The 13,962-nt window shown below is 29.5% G+C and overlaps 1 non-coding gene across 1 annotated transcript; it reads left to right on the top strand.

The window, feature by feature from the left end:
- Positions 1-440: 440 nt before the first annotated feature.
- LOC149514026 (small nucleolar RNA R71) lies at positions 441-547 on the top strand. Its single transcript, XR_016329471.1, has one exon. It is a non-coding gene; the product is annotated as a small nucleolar RNA R71 (small nucleolar RNA).
- The last annotated feature ends 13,415 nt before the right edge of the window (positions 548-13,962 follow it).

Consider the following 13,962-nt stretch of genomic DNA (forward strand, 5'->3'; position numbering starts at 1 on the left):
TTTGCCATCCAAGATTGTAGGTATTGCTATAGAAATTGTTGTTTGGTTTGGTTTATTAGATTATTGGATTAGATCTATCCTAAACTAGCATCTTTCAGAAGAATAGAATCCTTCACATATATCATAAAGGATAAAAAAGCTTTGATAACATCCGCAGGGTTGGCTTGAGGTTGGTTTCCTAAGGCTTCAATTTTTTTAGTAAAGGTGGCTAGTTGAGAATTGATTGAAGTGATAGCATAAACCTCAATAAACTAACAAACTTTTTACTAACCTTTTTTTCCATGCTCTATTAGTAATTGTTAATAGCCATATTTTCTATAAGCTTATTTGCTTCCTTAGGAGTTTTGCTTATTATAGCCCCTTTAGCAGTTGAAACTAAGGTGGTCTTTATAGGTGATATGTGACCATTGTAAAAGATTTAGATTTAGAGCTACTGGGGTAGTCCATGATGTGGGCATTTTCTTAGTAGCTCTTTAAATCTTTCCTATCCATGATACAAAGTTTCACAATCAATTTATAGAAATGTAATGATTTCATTCCTTAGCATTGCTGTCTTTGCTAGTAAAAAAAACTTTACTAAGAACTTTTGGACTAAGTCATCCCAAGTTGTGATTAAACTAGGTGATAGAGAAGGCAACCAACTTTTGCCTTGTCCCTAAGAGAAAAAAAAAATAATCTTAGTCTAATTGTTTCATCATACACAACATTATAGCTAAAAATGTTACATAATTCAAGAAAGTTAGAAAGGTAGAGATTTGGATCATCACTTAGTAGCCCTCCAAACTATATCAAAGTTTAGACCATTTGTATGATTGAAAGCTTGATTTCAAAATTGTTGGCTTGAATAGCTAGCCTTGTAATGGATGCTTGAAAACCATTTATATTAGGAACTGCATAGTCCCTTAATGTTTTTTGCCTCTCACTGTTTGCATTAACCATTAGAGTTGGTGCAAGTGGTGTTGATTGCTCTTTCTTTTTTCTTCTAAAGGTTTTTTCAATTTCTTAATCAATAGAAGCTAAGTCAGTACTTTTGGATCTGCGCATGCAAACAAGAAAATATTAATGAAAAATAAAAGAAAAATAAATAAAAAAGGTTTAGATTATAAAAGTTTAGGAAATCTATATTGATATTGAAAACACCACTATAATCCCTGACAATGATGCCAAAAACTTGAATGTTGCTTTTTGTATATAGCCTGCTAGTGTATAAATCAAGTAATAAAGTGGAGTATTCTAGTATGTCTCCTCAGAGATTATAGAATATAATGTTGGGTTGTTCACAATTACCAAAGGCGAAACCCTAAGAGCTTATGTCTAAACAAATGGGAATTCAGGGTTTAGATGTAAGGAAAAGCAAAGATTAAAGGTGATGTATGGGTAGGGTTCTTAACTTCACCAACCATCACTTGGGATGTAAAAGGCTAATGCCAAAAACTAGATCTAAGAAAACAAGATTTAAAAGATTGCAAGGTAAAAAAATTTTGAGAAAGCCAAATGCTTGAAATTAACTTGAAGAATGCTTGCATGAAAAGAACCTAAAGAACAACAAAGAAAATGTAGGCAGAATCTCACAAGAAAATAAAAGAAAGCTTTGATCAATTTTTGAAAAATAATGTTAATGCTAAAAATTAAAGAAAAGAAAACAAGAATTGTAACTTGAAAACAAGAAAGGAAAGATCTTAAAAGTAATGCTTCTTGAATTAAAAGAATTTAAAGAAAACAAAAGCTTTGCGGTTATTGGCAAATCTATCATTTAAGCCAATAACTCATCTAAAAAACTAAAGAATTAAAAGAACTAAGAAAAGAGAGAACAAATAAGAACGAAGGATGCTGGAAATGAATGAATGGCTTCCCTATTTATAGTGGAAGGGTTTGATCAAGGGGGATAAGTTTACAAGAGCTTGTTTCTAATTCAAATAGAAATGGATGAGCTCAATATTGATCTTCAAAACTTCATGGTCAAATGGAACACTTTATCCTTGGAGAGTTTGGCCTAATAGGGGATTTAATGGTTCAATCTTAGCCCTTGCTTGCATCTTGATCAAATCTTGAATATTTTCCTTTGTTAGATTTGGCTAAGGCTTGGAATTTCAAGAATAAGCTGATTTTTATCCAAGTGTTTGAATTTCAAATGCATAAAATCCTATTCCAAGTTAAATTCTTCAAGGCTAAGCAACAAGCTTCATGGTGAGCTTCAAACATTTCTTGGTTCAATGCACTTGGCCTTCATTATGGAAAAAAAATACTTGCTAGCTCACTTGGATTGCCTTAGTTGAATAGATTGGTGCTTGTAGAATCCATGGTCTTGCAAATTGATCTTCTTCCTTGCTTGGCTAAACAAGTAGAGTCCTTGTGCAACACATTTTCTTCATGGCTAAGTAAAGAAGTCATGCTTTGATCACAATTCTCTCTTGGCCAAATATGATGGAGTCTAAGTAAGCTTAAGATTGCATGAATGTGGACAAGGTGAAACAACAAAAAGCTTCTATAATTGAGCCAAAAATACTCCTTTACATGCTTGCGTGCATGACTTGCATGGAAAATGAAGTTTTGGAGCTTAAAAACCTAAAACCATGAATATAATATGAAAAGCACAAAAAATCATCTAGAATTTAAATTCTAGCATCATTTTTGACATGTAAAAACATTATATATTTAGGTGCTATCATATGGTTTGCATATAAAAATTGAAAATACTCAATGACAACATTTAAATGAAAGAAACACCATAATCAACCTAGATTTAAGAATTGAAATTACGCAAATATAGCTTTAGTTAAAAGAAATATCATAATTGCTTGCATTTAGAAATTGAATATACTCAATTATGACATTTAATAAAAAAAAAAGGCCATAATTGCTTGCATTTAAAATTTTGAAAAAATCAATTATTGCATTTAAATGAAAGAAACGATGGAATTGCTTGGATTCAATAATTGAAAATATTCAATTATGATGTTTGGTTTAAAGAAAATGCCGTAATTGCTTGCATTTAGAAATTAAATATATTCAATTACGACATTTAATTTAAAAAATGCCATAATTGCTTGCTTTTAAAATTTAAAATACTCAATTATGGCATTTCTTTAAATAAACACCGTAATTGCATGCTTTAAATAACATAAACCCTTTCACTTTCCATTCTATTTTTAGACACCTAAATAGCTAAAACCTTGAAACTAGTAAATGATGCAGCTAAAGCACAATAATATATAATCACATCATCCAACCGCCCTCTTTGCTTTATCTCCCTTGTCACTATTGAGCCTTAACTGTCGCTACCATCGCACATTGTCTAACTCTGGTAAGTGTCTCTTTTTTTTTTTCATTTTCTCCTTTATTTATGGTTAGATGCTTTATATTTTTTTCCTTTTATATTAGTTTGTTTTTATTATGGTTTGAGTTTTATGGTTTGTTGAATGGTGGACTGGAAAATAGGTGTTTGAAGAATGTGTTTTGCATGTTGCAAATTATTGTATGGATTTGTAGAGAGAAAGCTTGGTTGAAAGCACCATAGTCTAGTGGAGTCATCCATTTTTTTCCTTTTCTATTGCATGGGCTCTTATGATATGAATATCTATGAATAGTAATTTGTTGAAATGATTATCTATGAATGAAATATCGTAAGTTTTTGTTATATTATAATTGGTCAAACAATTTTAAATCCTTTGCACTAGAAACAACCTTTGTACCAAGTTGTTCTTTTACTGCTAATAATTCATGAATAGACATTAACATTGCTTAATAAATCATCCTTAATAGGAAAAGCAAATTATTATGCTGATTTTTTGACAAATTGGGAACATATTGTGAGTATGTACCAAGGTACTCTCAACAAGTATTCTCAACACATTGAGATTGTTGTACATGTATTCTCAACATGAAGGTGTTTTGTTTTTTCATTGATATATGTTTTACATGTACAATATTATTGTTGATTTGGTTTGTTTGGTGCATCTAATACAATTATGATAAAATCGCAGTGTCGTATGGCTTCAAAAGAACATATGTATCCCTCTACCGAACATGAAGAAAAAGAAGTCTGAATTGACACATTTGCCTTGAAAAAAAGAAAATCTAAGGGATATAGTAAATCGCTTAAAACTAATGGGAAAAGAATTCATGTTGAGTTCAATCAAGATAGGCAACCTTTGTTAAGTGGAGGTGCAAAGTTGGCTAGTCACATTGGAGCTATCATCTAGTAGATTATATGCATTAACTACCCCATTGGAGGTAGGTTCTAAATAATAAGAAGGATAGTATATGGGACTTGGTTGTGGTAAGTTTTTTCAATGAAATCTAAAATAATTCATCTTTATTATTCATTGTTTAGGGAATCCAAATATGATGTTGACTTAATATAAGTTAATTTTTTTATAGGAACTGTTCGATGTCCCATCCGAGTATAAAAAGCTTGTGTTACAATCTGTTAGGTTCAAATTCAAAGACTTTAAGAGTAGATTGATAACCAAATATATTTTACCATTCGCTAACAATTCTAAATTGTTGTCTCATCCTCCAACAACATATTCAGATGTTTTTAGTGAAGCAGAGTGGTTGTAGCTTGTTTGAGGTCATTTATTAGCCGAATTTTTTTTATACATTCCATTCTTCTTTTATTTTTATAATATATTGTTCAATCTAATTGTATGCTAATATGTCATTGATTTCGTTGTTTTGCTAAAAATCAAAGAATAACAAAAGAACATATAAGCCTAAGAAGTGTATCACCATTGAACATAAAAAAAGGGTCATGTAAATGTGAAGCATGAACTTATAAGTATTCAAATGCTATTATTATACTCATGGATGAAGATTATGAACTTCATTTAATGAAAATTAGAAACTTATATTAATTTATAGTTTCAAGAAACATCTAACTCAAGAACTAAAATATCAAGATGGGATGTTTGGAAAAAAAAACATTTGCATGAAGATGGAACTTATGGAAATGAAGCAACTAAAAAAATGGTTTAAAAGATTGTAAGTTTATTTCATTTTTATATCACATATGCTAAACGTGCTTGTATGCATAAAGAAATATTGTATTTAGTTACTCACCATCATGTTGTGTTTCATGATGAATTCGTTACAAGATATGAATCGATGAGCTACAACCAATTATGGCAAAGATCTTTTATCCTTAACTTTAGGATTAAAAGAGAATTCTGGTTGTGTTTAGGAAGTTGAGAGATTTGTCTCTCCAATAGAATATTTTAAAAATTAACCGGAACCTCATACAATGAAGAATGATGAATATGAAGCCATAATAGAGTAGCAATAGCAATGATTTAATGAGCAACAACAACAACTTATAGCATTGGAGGCAATGTTAGCAGCAATGCAACCTAACATGACTCGAGGTCAATCTATTACTAACATGTAGCTCACAAATGAATTAATGGATCAAGTCTTACATCACACTCATTTCTGGTAACCATCATTCTGGTTATTGAAATGAAATTGAGTTATTTTTTTAATTTGATTTATGTTTTATGAAACTGTTAAAAGGAATAATAATTTATGTTCGTTTGTAACAACATGTTCACCTCAGATCATCACACCTGTGCAGACTGCTATGAATATGCTATTCACTTATGCTTATGAGCATTTATTAGAAGGAAATGTATAACCATGAAGGTCAAGCATAGATTATCCCTCGACTATATTCATAGGGCAATTAAAGATTGATGCATCTTGTGGGATGGAAGATATATCGGCTGTTAAAATTGTTACATTTATAAGGTTAGTTTATAATTTAATTTAAATATATTCTATGAAAATTTTTTCTTATATTCTGTATAATGGTATGATACTATTCATTTTCATCATGTAGCTTCTAATACTAAAGGTTGACAGAGAGATAATTGATTAATAGATATAGATTTGTTAACCTAAAATTTAGCATTCATGGTTATAAGACTCTCACTAGTCCTGCTCATCATGTGGGTGTATCATTGTAAAAATAGTCCAAATATTATCTGGCACCTTTTAATTCTGGGTAAGCTCATTCCATAGTAATAATTTGATTTATGTATGATATTATGATTCTATAGTTTTTACATATAATACATTTTTACATTATTATGCATATTATTTTACAAGGGTTATTGGCAACTTGTTATGATTGATATAAATACATTTACTCCTTACTTATTGAACTCTGAAGAAACAAATTCTATGCCTAAAACCAAGCTTGCCAATATAATAAAGAGATATTACATTTATGTATAAAGTATCATTTTACTAAAATATGTTTTTGTGTAATTACTAATATTTGTGTTTATGAATTCATTTGTGTTAATTCAGGGAAATGGATACAACTCATAAAAATAGAAAGTTTAAATGGATGACATTGTTGGTAAGTGTATAATACATTCTTTTGTGCTAAATTTGTTTAAAAGATGTTTGACTACCAACTTAATTTAATTTTTAAGTTCCTCATCAACTAGGACTTGTAGAATGTGGATATTATGTCATCCATTTCATGAAGGAGATTATTATATATGATCTAATGAATCACCATGCCAGGTTAGTATAAAATACCATCTAATAACTAACATGTTTCTAGTAAACATATATATAAAATGCAAATTGATTGACATTGAGTCATTATATTTTGTTAATAATGGATGAATAAGAAGAACTTCACGTAGGAAGAAATTGATGAAGTCTAGAAAGAATGATGTGACTATGTATTCACCTTTGTACATTGAAGATTGAGGACAACTTATATTGTGTAAATTTATATAATAGTTCCAAATTCTTTGTACTTCACATGAATGTATAGCTATTAAATTTTATAAAATCATAATTGTTTCAATTAATACTAATCTCAATTGTTTCAATTAAACACTACCATGACCATTTTTTTTTGGTATACAATAATTCAATTAGAAATTGCATGATTCACATAGTACAATTGTTGTTCAATAACATACAAATATAAAAATAGTCATATATACAAGATTAAATATTAAATTCAATTAAAAAAATAAACTTATAACCTACCAATCTATTTGCAATAAAAAAACCTCTTTAACATACTTAAATTAATATCAAGAATACATAATATACGAATGCTGACAATATGTATTGCGTTTTACATGTGTCTAGGAGGAGGAAATTCAAAGGATAGATGATAGGCATTACATTCATTTAATTGCTTTAATATGTAGTCCTTTCTAAATAAATGTGGTAGTGCAAAAAAAAAAAAAAAAAACTCTATTTTATGATTTTTGTTCAACATATACTCACCAACAACAAGCATTTCATTAGTCGAGAAACTGTCAAGTTGCATTATGTCATTGAAAAGTGACATTCTTCTATCACTACATTCAACTTATTTCTTGAAAAAAGCTAAAATGCCATCCATTTGGCTTACAGCCTTATCATATGTAGCCCCAAGTTTGCCTTTGTGCTAAACTAATTCAACAATTAACCTATATTTGCTCCCAAAATGCTTCTTGTTAGACAACGTCTTAGTTTTGCTTGGAACAATTGAACCGATTTCTTTTTCCTCTTATACTCTCTCTATATTCCCTTCATGACGAACATCAAACTTTGGAGAGAAGTAAGCATTTTTAGTAGCAATCATTGATTCAATAACATCAGCTGTTGTTTTCACTCTTTGACCTATTGTTTTGTCAGATCCAAAAATCACTTAAAATCATCGAAGAAAAGGAATGGCTTGTTCCTTAATCCTTTAACATGTGGATTAGTCTATACAAAAGTTAAAGTAAATATAAACAAACAAAAAAATAGAAAAAAATAAAATAAGTTAAGCGATAGTTTAATCTTAAACAATTTACCCGAACCCACTTATCAAAAGCTTTTTTATCAACTATAATACTTTTGTCTTGATCATTCCACCTAAATCCACTTATATTTTTTATATCACAAATAGCGTGATATTACCTTTTAAATAGCTTAACCCTTAACTCTATCTAGGGGGTGACTTTAAGTTAGGAAATGTGAATGAGTTGCTCTAGCATATGTTTAAGATACCCTAGATATCCTATAGGGAATGTTCCATTATCTATTCTCCATCTAGGATTATCTACCAGAGCATGTAAGTATTGAACCAAATATAAACCCTCATCCATTGTCCATGAATGGTTACTTACCCTTTAGCCTTTTGTTCTTTTTCTAGGTAGGTCTTGTATAGATTAAGAAGGATTGGCATGAGATAGAGACATGTTGATTTCCTAATCACATGGTTAGACATCATGCAACAATATCAATATAGTAAATCAAAAACCAAAGAAGAGTAAAATGTTTGTATTAAGGCATAAAGTAAACTAATAGAGACGAAAGAAAAACAAAGGTTATTGTAAATAATTGTCATATACATTGGACACTCAACAAAAAAAAGAAAATCAGATAAATATATATCCAATTGAAGTTTAAACCAATTTGTACACTCAACCATATGGTATATAAATCAATTAAAATGTTCAAACATTACAAGGAAAAAATCTTTAATGTCTTCAGTTAGAGTCCTCCCTGTTTATGTATCCAACATCACACAAATAGTAATTATCTATTACAATGGAACAACATTAATACATAAAAAAAAAGGTGTTCCATTATAAACTAAACCCAATTATTAAAGCTAATACCTCGTGGAATCCTCAACCAATGCCTCCATGTAATGACATCCCTTAGCACTCTACCATCTACTGCAGAACCTTTTCATCTTGGTAGAACATCTATGAATTACATATCTAGAGTGCAAACACCAAGGACATTGGTAGCAATTTCAATTTTTATAGTCCTATATCTAGGCCTGTCAACTGCATCTACATTGACCTTGATATATGTTCCATCTAAGGAACCAAAACAACCTTTAAACCATTTTCATCTGTTATCTATTGAATTCTCTGATATTGGTTCAAGTTTTCTAAATAGCAACATATGCAATCTCAAAATAGAATTCAATGTAGAATGGAATTGCCTACTAGTTGACTCTCCACATCTAGCTACTTGATACTTAATAATCCTAGTTTTTGTATGATGGACAACAATGTGAAAGAAGCTAATAACTAGTTTTTCTATTAACATATGTCTAGATACCTGTAATCCCCCTTTTGTCTGAAATAAATGACATAATTTTGTAAAAGCTCTCCTATCCATTCTAATATTATCGACACATTGTTTATCCCGTTAAAAATTCATTGCATTTAAGTATAACTTTCTAATATGTAGCCTATGATAAGATGTTTTCACCATAAAATACTCCATGTCATTTTGTATAGTTCATTGCAATTAAAGTCACAGCAACAATAACTAACACATGTAACAAAGTCTTAATCTAGTTCAAATACAATATAAGTACTGTAACCAATTGCATCTTCTTTCTTCGTGATAAACAAGCTATAATTGTTTAGAAGACAAATTCTCATTAACATTGAAAACATTATTGGAAAGCAAATCTTTGCATATGGTAGAGGGAATCTATCAAACATCCAAAACCAAATATAAGCCAACAACAAAATATTTATGGATGAAGGGGCTAAAACCAAAATGAATAACACATTTGATATATCAACATGTTTTCAATCAAAATCTAAATAAAATCTAAAAAAATGAAAAAAATAGATAATTAGGGGGCAGATAGTAAACACACCATTTAATGAAAAAATGTAAATAAACTTAACGGGACGAAGCTTAAATGATGGATGTTGAAGTTGAAGTTGGTTGAAACATAAAAATATTTGCTTTGAGCTCTGCTATGTTTAAATAAAAATTAGAAAGTAGTATTTGTTGTTGAAATATGATGAAGACATCAATTATAGCGTTTCTTGATTAAAATGCCTTAACAACCACATTTCATATAATGCCTCTTAACTTAAATATGACGTATGTTTAAGAAAAATGCTGTAACAGCCAATTATAGAATAAAATTGGAAACCTAACAAAAATTTACCAATTATTGCATTTGGATGCAAGAAATGCCATAATTGACTTAAAATAAAATTTAATGTCAGTTATAGACTTGCTTTTCAAAAGGTAAACATAGAATAAAGTTTTTATTCAAGTCAAATTTAGAACTCTAGCAACTTTCCATCTGGAATCCTAAAATACCATAGGTAAAGGTAGGTTTCTTATTCAAGGACTTTGGGTATTATTGGGAATCTTATATTTTCCCCAAGAATCAGATAACCCTTAACAAAATGTGGGAATCAAATACCCATAATCAATATTTCGAGGGAAAATTTTTGGATTTCCTCGAACCAAACACACTCTTAGGGGGCATTTGGTGAGTGCATTTGATTTGTGAAATCTTGGATTTGGGGGAAAGTGTGATACCCCGAGAAGTGCAATACCTAAGGTTTTCTTTCATTTTTAGGGTATCCCATATTTAGATTCACTTGTTTGGTTGAAGGGAATCCATGTATATTTATTCTTATATAATTACCATAATCTCCTTAATAGGTTTATGGCAACATTTCATTTTGTTTTATTAATAATAAATACTAAAATGAGAAATGATACCTTTAGCAGTAAAAGAAAAGAAATATTTTAATTGAATGTTGTTTTAATTTATAAAACATCATCAATTAAGATGTTTGTAAACATGAATGCCTTAAATGATAGGGTAAATATTATTTTTAAAAAAAAGATCAATGAAGGCATTTGGTACTTTGAATGCCTTAGTTGATCTATTTTAAAAATTATAAAATAGATTAATTAAGGTGTTTGTGTGCACAAACGCTTTAACTGATCGGTTTTAAAATTTTAAAATAAATCAATTAAGGTGTTCGTGTACATAAATGCCTTAATTGATCTAAATTAAGAATTATAATTGATGGTTTTGAAAATAATCAATTTGTTATGATATTTGTCTATTAAATATCAAAAAAATTATTTTTCGATCAATTAAAGCATTTCTGTACACAAACGCCTTAATTGATCGATTTTATAATTATAAAACTAATCAAATAAGCTGTTTGTATACAAAAACACCTTAATTGATATGTTTTAAAAATTATAATTTAGATTGATTAAGGCACTTTTGTAAATAAATGCCTTAATTCTATACATAAGATGTTTGTGTATAGAAACACCTTAATTGATCTATTGTAAAACTTATATTTTAGATCAATTAAGGCATTTCTATACACACATGCCTTGCTTGATCTAAATTATAATTTTTAAAATAGATCAATTAAGGTGATTGTGTTTACAAATGACTTAATTGATCATTTTAAAAGATTCATTCTCATTCTTAAACACTGAAAAACCAAATGGCTAATACAATTGAACCATAAAAGCTACAATGCTTTTATTTCCCTAAACCTATCAACCCATTCACTTGGCATTTTGGTTTCTTCATCTCCCTCGTCACCACCGACCGTGAACCACTCAACACCATCGCATATAGTTTTTACCTAGTATGTATAAATTTAATCTTTTTTGTATAATATTTATTCACCTATCTATGTCATTTTTTTATTTCTTACTATATATCTTTATATATTTATTTATATAAGCATTTACCATAATCACCAACATCACACACCCTCCTTTCATATAATTTTGATCAAAATCGTAGGTATAATGGCATTCAAAAAACATATGCCTTCTTCTAGTGAACATGGAAAAAACATACAAGTCATGAAAAAAAGAAAATCAAAGGGACATGGTTAACAAATTAAAACAAGTGGACAAAAAATCATGATGACTTTAATCAAGATGGGCAGCCTGTATTAAGTGGAGGTGCAAAGTTGGCTAGCCACATTAGAGCTGTCATCCAGCAAAGCATATTTATTACCTACCCTAATCAATAGATAGTTCCTAATGATAAGAAAGATAGTATATGGGATTTGGTTATGGTATGTTTATTCAACAATATCCAAATTTTTGTTAATTGTTAATTAAATTGAATTTATGCATTGATTTTATTTAATGTATTCAATTTTTTAGGAACTATTGAATGTTTTGTCAGTGGTCGAGATTCAAGCTTTAGACTCGTGCGACTCTAAGACACGAGAATGGACTCTTCCACATCCTAATTAGCTTAACACAAGAAACGATGCATGGACGCTCAAGACTATGAGGCTTGGACACCTAAAATGTTGCAAAACAAAAGGGCACAGCAAGTGCTTAAAGAAAGACTAACAAGAGAACAACAAAAAGTTTAAGGCAAAATTAAGGATTTTACTCAATGATTCTAGTGTGTAAAATAAAGGTGAAGAACTCTCTATTTCTAGCTAAGTCCCCCTTACAATTAGTGCCTGAGATACATTTGCAATCGATTGGGAAAGCATTTAGAGACTTTAAAAACATATTAACAATCTAATATATTTTACTGTTGGTCAATAATTCTAAATTATTAGATGATCCTCCAACAACATATGCAAATATTATCAGTCATGAAAAGTGGTCATAATTTGCTCAAGATCATCTATCAAATAAATTCTTAGTATACATAATTTGTTAATTGTTTATAATATTTTGTTTAATATATCTGATATCTTAATATGTGATATATCTTTTTTTATTTTAAAAACAACAAAGAACAACAAAAGAACATTCGAGCCCAACAATTATATCACCATTGGACATTGAGAATAGGTTATGCAAATGTCAAGTATGATCTTGTAAGTATTCAAATGCTTATTTTATACTTGTATATGAATATTTATGAATATGTAAACATATTGTGAAACTTATAATGATTTTTTTTCAAGAATCATCTAGCTTTGGAACTGAAGTTTCTAGATAGGATGTGTGAAAAAAATGACATATGCACCAAGATGGATCATTAACAGATGAAGCAGCTAAAGAAATGGTTAAAAAGATTATAAGTTTATTTCATTATTTTATCATGTATGATGAATGTGCTTTTATGCACGACTATATACTATATTTGGTTATTTATGCACCATCATTTTGTGTTTCAGGATGAATTTACTACGAGATATGAATCCAATGACTTGTGAATCGATTATAGTGAAGATCCGTTGTCCTTATCTTTAAGATCCAAAGACAAATATGATCAAGTTTTGGGGGTTGGTAGATTTATGTCACCATCATACCTTTTCAAGAATTAGTCCAAACTCCCTAATGAAAAATGGAGAATATGAAGCAATCATTTAGTAGCAATAGCAAAGACTTGATGAGAAAAAGCAATGCCTAAATGATCAATAGCAATAACTCACAGCTTTAGAGGCAATGTTGGTAGCAATGCAACTTAACATGCCTCGAGGGTAGTATGTTACTGACATCTAGTAGGGAAATAAATTCATGAATCAAGTCTTATAGCAAACCCAATCTCTGATAACCATCATTATTTTAATTTTGTTTATTGATTGAATAGTTATTTGTATTTTTTCTTTTTTGAATTGGTTTTAAGATTTATATTTCATACTCTTTTGTGGTAAGATGTTCAGACTCAAACGATGATCCCTATTGAGTCTGCCATGAATTTGTTATCTATTTATGCACTTGATCATTTATCAGGAGAAAATGTCATTGCCATTGAGGGAGAGTATTGGTTATTTGATCATCCGTCAATGTCTTACATTGAGGGGCAAAGATTGAGGCATTTTGTATCATGGATGAGATATCGATTTTTGATATTGTAGCGTATATCAAGCTCATCAATTAATTTAAATATATTCTATAAATATCAATTATACTATATTAGGTAGTATTACTAAATGATACTGTTGATTGTCATCATGCAACCTCTTATTTAGAGAGATAAATGAGAGACAATTGACCCATAGATTCATATTTGAAGACTCAAATTTGATTGGTCATATCAATGGCACTATCACTAATTGTTCCCATCATGTAGGTCAATGCATGCAAAAACCATTTGATTATTTTCTAGTGCCTTATAATTCCTTGTAATTTCTATTCATAGTAATAATTGTAACATTTATAGCATCCAATATCATGCTTATTACTTTGCAAGGGTTATTAGCAACTTATTATAATTGATACTAATAC

The sequence above is a fragment of the Durio zibethinus genome, chromosome 17, assembly GCF_047325235.1.
Source record: "Durio zibethinus cultivar Kanyao isolate XHJ-2024 chromosome 17, ASM4732523v1, whole genome shotgun sequence".
NCBI lineage: Eukaryota > Viridiplantae > Streptophyta > Magnoliopsida > Malvales > Malvaceae > Durio > Durio zibethinus.